The sequence below is a fragment of the Amblyraja radiata genome, chromosome 41, assembly GCF_010909765.2.
Source record: "Amblyraja radiata isolate CabotCenter1 chromosome 41, sAmbRad1.1.pri, whole genome shotgun sequence".
Classification (NCBI taxonomy): domain Eukaryota; kingdom Metazoa; phylum Chordata; class Chondrichthyes; order Rajiformes; family Rajidae; genus Amblyraja; species Amblyraja radiata.
In genome coordinates, this window is record NC_045996.1 from 6045245 (window position 1) to 6055196 (window position 9952).

Consider the following 9952-nt stretch of genomic DNA (forward strand, 5'->3'; position numbering starts at 1 on the left):
GAGATAGAGAGAGAGAGAGACAGAGAGAAACGGAGAGAGATACAGAGGTAGAGAGACAGGTAGAGAGCGAGAGAGAGAGAGAAAGAGTGAGAGGGAGAAAGAGGGATAGTCAGAGAGAGGGACAGAGACAGAGAGAAACAGAGAGAGAGAGAGAGTGAGACAGAGATAGGCAGAGAGAGAGAGAGAGAGACAGGGTGAGGGAGAGAGGAACAGAGAGAGACAGAGAGTGAGAGAGAGAGAGAGGGATGGAGGCACAGAGGGAGAGAGACAGAGAGAGGGGGGGAGAGAGAGCAAGAGAGAGATAGAGAGACAGAGTGAGACAGAGGGAGAGGGAGAAAGAGGGACAGAGAGAGAGAGAGAGACACACACACACAGAGTGTTGAGACGGAGAGAGAGAGGGAGAGACAGATAGAGAGACAGAGAGAGAGAGACTGAGGGAGAGAGTGAGTGATAGAGAGAGATAGATAGAGACAGAGACATGGAGAGGGAGAGGGAGAGAGACAGAGAGAGAGAGAGACAGAGAGAGAGAGATCTTGGTGCACAATACATAACAGCATGCCATAACCTGAGAGACGGTGAATGACCAACATGTACATATGTACGCACACACTAATCGACATTAACTAACACTAAGAAATTAATATTAATATCCCATATTTTATGGTAGAGAGGGGGAAAGAAAGAAAAAGTGTGACAGACACAGAGGGAGAGAGTGGGACAGAGAGAGATAGAAAGATACAGAGACAGAGAGTGACAGAGATACAGAGACAGTGGCAGAGAGAGAGAGAGACAAACTCAGGGACAGAGACAGAGAGAGAGAGGGACAGTGAGAGAGGGAGTGAGACAGAAGGAGAGAGAGAGAAAGAGAGACACATAGAGGGAGAGAGACAGAGAGAGACGGGCAGAGAGAGAGAGAGAGAGAGAGAGAGAGAGAGAGAGAGAGACAGATAGAGACAGAGAGGGAGAGAGAGACAGAGAGGGAGAGAGAGACAGAGTAGGAGAGAGATACAGACAGAGAGAGTGCGGGGGAGATACAGAGAGAGTGCGGGGGAGAGACACAGAGGGAGAGAGAGATACAGAGGGAGAGAGAGCGAGAGAGAGACAGTGAGAGAGAGAGGGCGAGAGACAGAGAGAGAGAGACAGACAGAGACAGAGTGAGAGAGAAACAGAAACAGAGAGTGACACAGACAGAGAAAGAGAGACAGAGGGAGAGTGAGACAGAGAGAGAGAGACAGAGAGAGTGACAGAGAGGGAGACAGAGAGAGGGAGACAGAGAGAGTGACAGAGGGAGAGAGACACAGAGCGAGAGAGGGAGACAGAGGGGAGAGAGAAAGAGAAAGGCAGACACAGAGGCAGAGAGAGACAGCAAGAGATACAGATACAGAGAGGGAGGGAGAGAGAGGGACAGTGAGAGATACAGGCAGAGAGAGAAGAGAGAGAGACAGAGAGAGAGAGAGAGGGACAGTGAGAGAGAGAGAGGGACAGTGAGAGAGAGAGTGAGACAGAGAGAGACAGCGAGAAACAGAGAGAGATCGAGAGAGAAATAAAGACAGACACGCAGGGAGAGGGAGAGCGAGAGAGACAGAGAGAGAGACGGAGAGGGAGAGACAGAGAGAGATAGAGAGAGACACACAGAGAGGTACAGAGACACAGAGAGAGGGGGGGGGAGAGACAGAGAGAGGGAGAGAGAGATACAGAGAGAGACACAGAGGGAGAGAGAGCAAGAGACAGAGACAGAGTGAGAGTGACAGACAGAGAGAGACAGACACAGATACTCAGAGTGAGAGACCGAGAGGGCGAGACATAGAGAGAGAGAGAGACACACACACACAGAGGTACAGAGAGAGAGGGGGAGTGACAGAGAGAGGGAGAGCGACAGAGAGAGGGAGAGAGAGATGCAGAGAGAGAGACAGACAGACAGGGAGAGACAGGCAGAGAGATAGAGACAGGGAGAAAGAGAGGGGGGGAGAGAGAGAGAGTGAGACATACAGAGGGAGAGAGCAAGAGACAGAGAGTGAGAGAGACAGACAGACAGAGAGAGAGACAGCGACAGGGAGAGAGACATAGAGAGAGATAGACAGACAGAGAGAGAGTAGAGACATGGACAGAGAGAGAGAGAGACAGACAGAGGGAGAGAGAGAGAGAGACAGAGGGGGAGAGATACAGAGACAGAGAGTCAGACAGAGATACTCAGAGAGAGAGAGAGGCAGTGAGAGAGATACCAAGAGAGACACACAGAGAGAGATAGAGACAGGGAGAGAGACAGGCAGAGAGATGGAGACACAGGGAAAGGGAGACAGAGAGAGCGACAGAGGGAGAGGGGGGAGAGAGAGAGTGCCAGTGTGTGACAGAGAGAGAGCAAGAGAGGGAGAGAGAGTGACAGAGGGGGGAGAGAAAGAAAGAGTGACAGACACAGACCCAGAGGGAGAGGGAGAGACAGAGAGAGAGGGACAGTGAGAGATACAGAGACAGAGAGAGAGAGGGGAGGGGGGCAGTGAGAGAGAGAGTGAGACAGACAGAGAGAGAGTGAGAGAGACTGAGAAATAGAGAGAGAGAGTGGGAGGGAGATACAGAGAGAGTGGGAGGGAGATACAGAGAGGGAGAGACAGAGGGAGAGAGAGAGAGAGAGAAAGAGGCAGAGAGATAGAGACAAAGAGAGAGAGAAAGAAACAGAGAAAGAGAGAGAGACAGAGGGGAGAGAGGGACAGTGAGATACAGAGAGAGACAGAGAGATAGAGAGAGAGATGGAGACAGAGAGAGAGGGAGAGAGAAAGAGAGACAGACACAGATGGCAATAGACAACGAGAGAGATACAGAAAGAGGGAGATAGAGACAGACAGACACAGATGGAGAGAGAATGAGAGAGGGACAGTGAGAGAGAGAGTGATAAAGCGAGATACAGATACATCAAAACTAAGAATAATCCTTGGTGAAGGAAATACGGCACATCTTGGTGCACAATACGTAACAGCATGCCATAACCTGAGAGACGGTGAATGACCAACATGCACATATGTACGCACACACTAATCGACATTAACTATCACTAAGAAATTAATATTGAATTGCTAAACTTGCTATTGTGTTGTACTGCTTACAGCTACAAGAACGTGTAGCAATCAATAAAGGGCTATAGGCCTATTGCAAGTTTATGTACAGGGACATATCTATCCATGCACTGTATACTTGTATTTATACTTATGCATTTCAAATATGTCAAGTCAAGTCAAGTTTATTCGTCACATACACATAGGAGATGTGCAGTGAAATAAAAAGTGGCAATGCTCGTGGATTTGTGCAAAAAGACAAACAAACAAACAACCAAACAAACTACAAACACAATCACATATTCTTTTACATATTAAATATTGTGGGCGGAAGGAAAAAGGTTCAGTAAAGTTAGTCCCTGGTGAGATAGGAGTTTACAGTCCTAATGGCCTCTGGGAAGAAACTCCTTCTCAACCTCTCCGTTCTCACAGCATGGCAACGGAGGCGTTTGCCTGACCGTAGCAGCTGGAACAGTCCGTTGCAGGGGTGGAAGGGGTCTCCCATGATATTGTTGGCTCTGGAGTTGCACCTCCTGATGTATAGTTCCTGCAGGGGGGCGAGTGAAGTTCCCATAGTGCGTTCGGCCGAACGCACTACTCTCTGCAGAGCCTTTTTGTCCTGGGCAAAGCAATTCCCAAACGAGATGGTAATATTTCCGGACAAAATGCTTTCCACAGCCGCTGAGTAGAAGCACTGGAGGATCCTCGGAGACACTCTCAATTTCCTCAATTGCCTGAGGTGGTAAAGGCGCTGCCTTGCCTTACTCACGAGTGCTGAGGCGTGTGATGTCCATGTCATATCCTCAGAGATGTGGACTCCCAGGTATTTAAAGCAGCTCACCCTATCCACAGTATCCCCATTTATCCTCAATGGTGTGTACGTCCTCGGATGATGTGCCCTCCTAAAGTCCATGATCAGCTCCTTCGTTTTTTTGATGTTCAAGAGGAGGCTGTTGTCCTGGCACCAGAGTGCTAGATCAGCCACCTCCTCCCGGTAGGCCTTCTCATCGTTGTCTGAGATCAGGCCCACCACCACAGTGTCATCAGCAAACTTGAATATTGAGTTGGAGCTGAACCTGGCCACACAGTCATGTGTGTACAGGGAGTACAATAGGGGGCTGAGGACGCAACCCTGGGGCGATCCTGTGCTCAGGGTGAGGGACTTCGATGTATTCCCTCCCATCTTGACTACCTGGGGCCTGGCGGTGAGAAAGTCCAGGACCCAGGCACACAGGGGGGTGTTGAGCCCTAATTCCAGTAGCTTCCCGGCCAGTCTGGTGGGGATTATCGTGTTGAAGGCTGAACTGTAGTCTATGAACAGCATCCTCACGTAGCCCCCCTTCTGGCTGTCCAGATGGGAGAGAGCGGTGTGCAAAACCTGGGAGACCGCATCGTTCGTGGATCTGTTCGGTCGGTATGCGAACTGCAACGGGTCCATGTTGCGAGGGAGGAAGGCGCAGATGTGTTTCTTCACCAGCCTCTCAAAGCATTTCATGACTACCGAGGTAAGGGCCACCGGACGGTAGTCATTCAGACAGGCTGGGGAGGCATTTTTTGGTACCGGTACAATAATGGATTTTTTGAAGCAGGCAGGGACCACGGACTTGTCCAGGGAGAGGTTGAATAATGTAGTGAGCACTGGAGCTAGCAGCGTAGCACAGGACTTGAGTACTCGCCCCGAGATGCCATCGGGGCCTGCAGCTTTTCTCATGTTCACCCGTGTCAGAGCCCTCCTCACGTCGTGCTCGGACAGCGAGAATGTGTGCACATTCCTCCCTTCAGCTTCGGTAGCCAGCCCGCTGACAGTATTGTCGATAGTCGACAGACCTGGAGTGGTGTTGCCCATCTCGAAACGAGCGTAAAAGGAGTTCAGGTCATCAGCTAGGGAGGTGCCGGCACTTGCGGATGAGGGAGGGGTGCTCCGGTAGTTGGTTACAATCCGTAGCCCCTGCCACAGGCTTCTGGTGTCCTGCTGCTCCATCTGTAACTCCATCTTGTCCCTGTACCTTCTCTTTGCGTCCTTCACCGCCCTTCGCAGTCGGTAGGACTCTGCCTTGTAGACGTCCATGTTTCCTGATGCCAGGCCCGAGTTGTAGGCAGCAGTGCGAGCATTCAGGGCCACACGAACAGACCTGTCTACCCAGGGTTTTTGGTTCGGAAAGGTGCTTACCCTTACCGTGGGGACGATGTTGTCGGTTACTGTTGCGATGAAGTCCGTGACTGCTTCCGCGAACTCACTGACGTCACTGGAACTTGCTTCGAACATATTCCAATCGACATCACTCAGTGCATCTTGCAGCATGGCCTCTGACTGGTCGGACCACCGCTTTACGTCCCTCGTCTCTACCGCTTCCCGAACTATCCTCTGTTTATACTCCGGCAACAGGAAAATGGCAGCGTGGTCAGATTTTCCTAGGGGAGGGAGTGAAATGGCCTTATAGCCTTTCCTGAATGGTGTATAGCAGTGGTCCAAGGTTCTCTCCCCCCTGGTGGCACACGTGATGTGTTGGTAGAAGTTCGGCATGACCTTCTTGAGATTTGATTTATTAAAATCTCCAGCCACCACCATAGCCGCATCCGGGTACTTGTTTTGATGTTGACATAGCACATCGTGTAGGGCCGATAGTGCCACGTCGGTGTCCGCATGCGGTGGAATGTAGACGGCTGTGTCGATCACTGAGCCGAACTCCCGGGGAAGGTAGAATGCGCGGCATGAGATCGTCAGGTGCTCCAGGTCCGGCGAGCAGGAACGGGAAAGCATCTTGATATTTCCAGGGTTGCACCAGTTGTTATTGGTCATGAAGCAGACGCCTCCACCCTTGGATTTCCCAGATGCTTCTGTTCTGTCAGCACGGTGGACAGTGAAGGACTCGGTTGGGCAGATTACCTGATCCGGAATCAGTGAGGTCAGCCATGTTTCAGTCAGGCAGAGGATGTTGCAGTCCCTTATGTCCCGCTGGAATCTGATCCTCGCCCTGAGGTCATCCAGCTTGTTTTCCAAGGGACTGGACATTCGCCAGAAGAATGCTGGGCAGAGGTGGACGAAAGACATGGGCTTTCAGCATATTCCGAACTCTCTTCCCTCGATGTTTTCTCCGGGTTTTCCTTGCAGCCGAGCTCCCATTGTTGCAGCTTCTGCTGATCTCTGCTGGCCAGGCTGGATCAGTAAGTACAGAGTTTAAAAAGTCTCCGTTTGCCCTGGAGTTTAGATTTAAGAGGGTTTCCCTGTCATACTTTGTTAGTACTAGGGAGTTAGAACTTAGACTTTTGCCTCCATCACAGTGAGGAGGTGTTTGGTGAACTCACTGTGGTGGATGTTAATTTGTGTTTATTGTGTTTTGTTATTATTACATGTATGGCTGCAGGCAACAGCATTTCGTTCAGACCGAAAGGTCTGAATGACAAATAAAGGATTCAATTCAATTCAATTCAAGAAATGTGAAAAAGGAACATAACAGTTAAAAACACACACCATTTCCGCGGAGCTGCCACAACGGCGACTGGACAGGGCCGCACCTTTAAAAAAAAATGTTTTAAGAAGAATGAGAGGTGATTGCAAGTGCCATGACAGGGCAGATGGAAAATGCTGGAAACGGGTCACGCAACAGAATTCGTAGGAAAAGAGAAAAACAATCGAAGTTTCAAGTTAGAGACTTCATCAGAACTATGAAGGATGGAAAGGAAGTTTTTTTTAGATTGGAGAGAAAGTGGAGTTGGCATGGAGAGAACATATGTGCAGGAGAGAGTGCAGAATAAATTTACCAATCATTTGTCTGGGTTGAACTGAAAAGCATTTTTTTTAAATTTTCATAAATAAACTTCAGAGTAAAAAATACACACAATACTGGGACAGCTCTTCGGACATTCTTAGCGTCTATATATTATTAATGTTATATTCAGCAGTGCTCACAATTTTCCTTAAACTAAGTCCCCATCCCCCTCTTGTGGCCCCATGGGGCGATATCCCATCCCTTGCTTGAAGGGAAGGGATATTACCCCAGACCCTACCTCTTTTTTTCTAATGGCAGGGGTATCAAAACATGATCCCCTAGGTTTAAGGTAAGATCTGAAGGTTAAGTATTCAAGGAGTTATTGCTATCTGGAGAGCTGCATTGATATCCTGCCAGAGGAGATGGTGGAATTGTAGTTACTACATTTAGGAGACATTTACATTTAAATAGGCAAAGCATAGAAGGACACAATGCTAATGTGAGCGATAGATGGGAAAAGGTTTGCATGGAGATGGGCCAAAGTGCCTGTTATAATGCTGCATTAGGGTCTCGACCCAAAACATCACCCATTCCTTCTCTCCAGAGATGCTGCGTGTCCTACTGAGTTACGGCAGTCTATCTTTAGTTTAAACTAGCATCTGCAGTTCCTTCCTACATATTCATCTGACTCTAACAGGAAATGTCTGTGATAAAGTGAGCCAGTTGACTTAATGTGGCAGTTAAGTAGCAGTTAAAATAGTAAGATTAAACGAGAACTTACCAGTTTGAAGTTTGATCTGTATTTTATGAGGAGTTACGATGAGGGATTACGTGAAGAACCCGCTCAGTGCGCAGGCGCGGCATACTTCCAAGCAGCGGTGTGGAATCACAGATAGACACAGTTATTTTGAAGTAAACATAGTAAAGATAAGGAGACATCAATTTATTAGTTTGATCCATATAATGAGGGTGGGAGCAGGAGGGCACGTAATCCCTCATCGTAACTCCTCATAAAATACAGATCAAACTTCAAACTGGTAAGTTCTCGTTTAATCTTACTATTTTACTTCGGAGTCATGTGAGTGACTACGTGAAGATTTCAAAGCTCTGTGATTTCAAACCGTGTAACAGTTTCATTTCACTCACTGCCGAAGTTCTTGAGGGAGGAAGTGTTATCGTAATCAACCAATGAGTCTATTTGTAGAAAAACACAATGGTATTTTTTAAACAATAACAACAAAGAATTAAGTTGCTCCCCTGGGCTTAAATTAAATATTTGCAGTTCGTAAATCTTTACTGCAAATAAACCAGGTTTTGCCAACGGCTTATTATAAAAATTTTGAACGGTCTTTCCCCCCCCCCCCACCATCCTGCTGTAGCCAGGATGTGGTCGATAGGCATGTCCATTCTTTAGCCGTCGACATGGATGCTGCCCTGGTGGAATAAAATTTGCACATGCTAGTGTTTATCCCAGCAGCTTCTTGCACCTGCTTGAGCCATCTCGCAATGGTTTGGCTCGTCACCCGACCATAAGGTTTTTGTGACTGACCCACAAGGCTTTTCATCTCCCTCGAATATTTTGGTTGTGTCTATGTAGGATAGTAGGTGGGTCATGGCACATAACCGTGGTTCTGGTGGGTAAGCCACGACTGGATTAGGTGTTCCTGGTCTGCTCTGTTTGATCAGTCGCTGGATAACGACAGATCTGGTCTGGAGCTGTGATCATGTTGTCCAGTCGCAATAGGTGTAGTGACTGGACCCTCTGAGCGGATACAAGTGCCATCAACATGAGCGTCTTTAGTGTAGCTTGCTCGAGGCCGGGGGATCTGGCTGGTGGCCATTCCCTGAGATATGTCAGGAACACACTGATATCCCAAATATGGGTATACCTGGGCTTAGGGCTTGATATTGTAAATGCCCTTCATGCTGGTTAAGTACTGCCTCTTGGTGGATGTTCGAAGGGATGCCGACATGGTGGTGATGGTTTGTTTGGACAATCCCAGTTCCAGGTAAGGTCTGTTCAAACTTGCAACCCAGGCGTTTAATTTTCTCATGGCATGGGTGTTTAGCTTACCTGGTAGGTAAGTAGCTGATAGCCAAATATGTCTTTCGACACACCATTGCCAAATCATGTTGACCAATTTGTCGCATGATAATGATTTTATGCCACCCATATGGTTAATATAAGCCATCACCGTAGTATTTATCAATTTGTAACCGAACATGCAAGTGCTGCATATTAGATACATATGCTTTTAAACCATAAAAGGCGCCGAACATCTCTAGATAGTTAATGCCCAGTGTAAGTAGTAATGATGACTCTAGGTAACATCTACCACCTGTGCTGGATATGGAGTTAGTCGCTCCCCAGCCTTGAGCACTGGCACCTGTTTGAGTAACTAAAGTAGGGTTAGTGATAAAGATAGGGCTGAAACTATGCCAAACGTTTTCTGCCCACCACTGTAGCTCTGATATTGCTTCAGTGGGTAAGTTCATGACACGATCATAGTGACCTGTATGTCGTTTTATTGCCTGTACCTTTGCTCTCTGTAAATTTTTTGATAGTGCAAAGGTCCGAATTGTGTAGCCGGAAATGCTGCTACCATTTCCCCAATTACTCTTGCTACTTGTCGAATAGTTGGTCGCTCGTTGACCATTAAATTGTTGCATGATTGTGCTAATTCAACCATTTTTGCCTTTGGCAAGGTAACAGTCATATGGACTGAGTTAATTGTGAAGCCCAGGTAGTCCATGATAGTGGATGGCTTCAACTTAGATTTATCTGGATGTAGGACGAACCCCAGAGTTTCGAGGAGCTGTTTTGTAGCTGATACTGCTGCCACAGCCAATTCCATCGTTTTCCCTACTATCAGAATATCATCCAGATATGCCATGACAATATGTTTTTCTTAGTATTGTCATGGCTGGGTTCAATATTTTGGTAACTAATCTTGGGACTGAAGTTAGCCCATAGGGCAATGCTTTGTACCATCCAGATAAATTTTAGGTATCTGCGATGATCCTTGTATATGGGTACTAGATAGTAAGCGTCTTTAAGATAAATGCTTGCCATGAAGTGTCCTTTGGAATTCAGTTGTTTGGCAGTAACATATGTCTCCATTTTGAAATGTATATACTTAACAAATTTGTTTAATGATGTTAAGTCAATGATGATGCGACAGCCACCATCTTTTT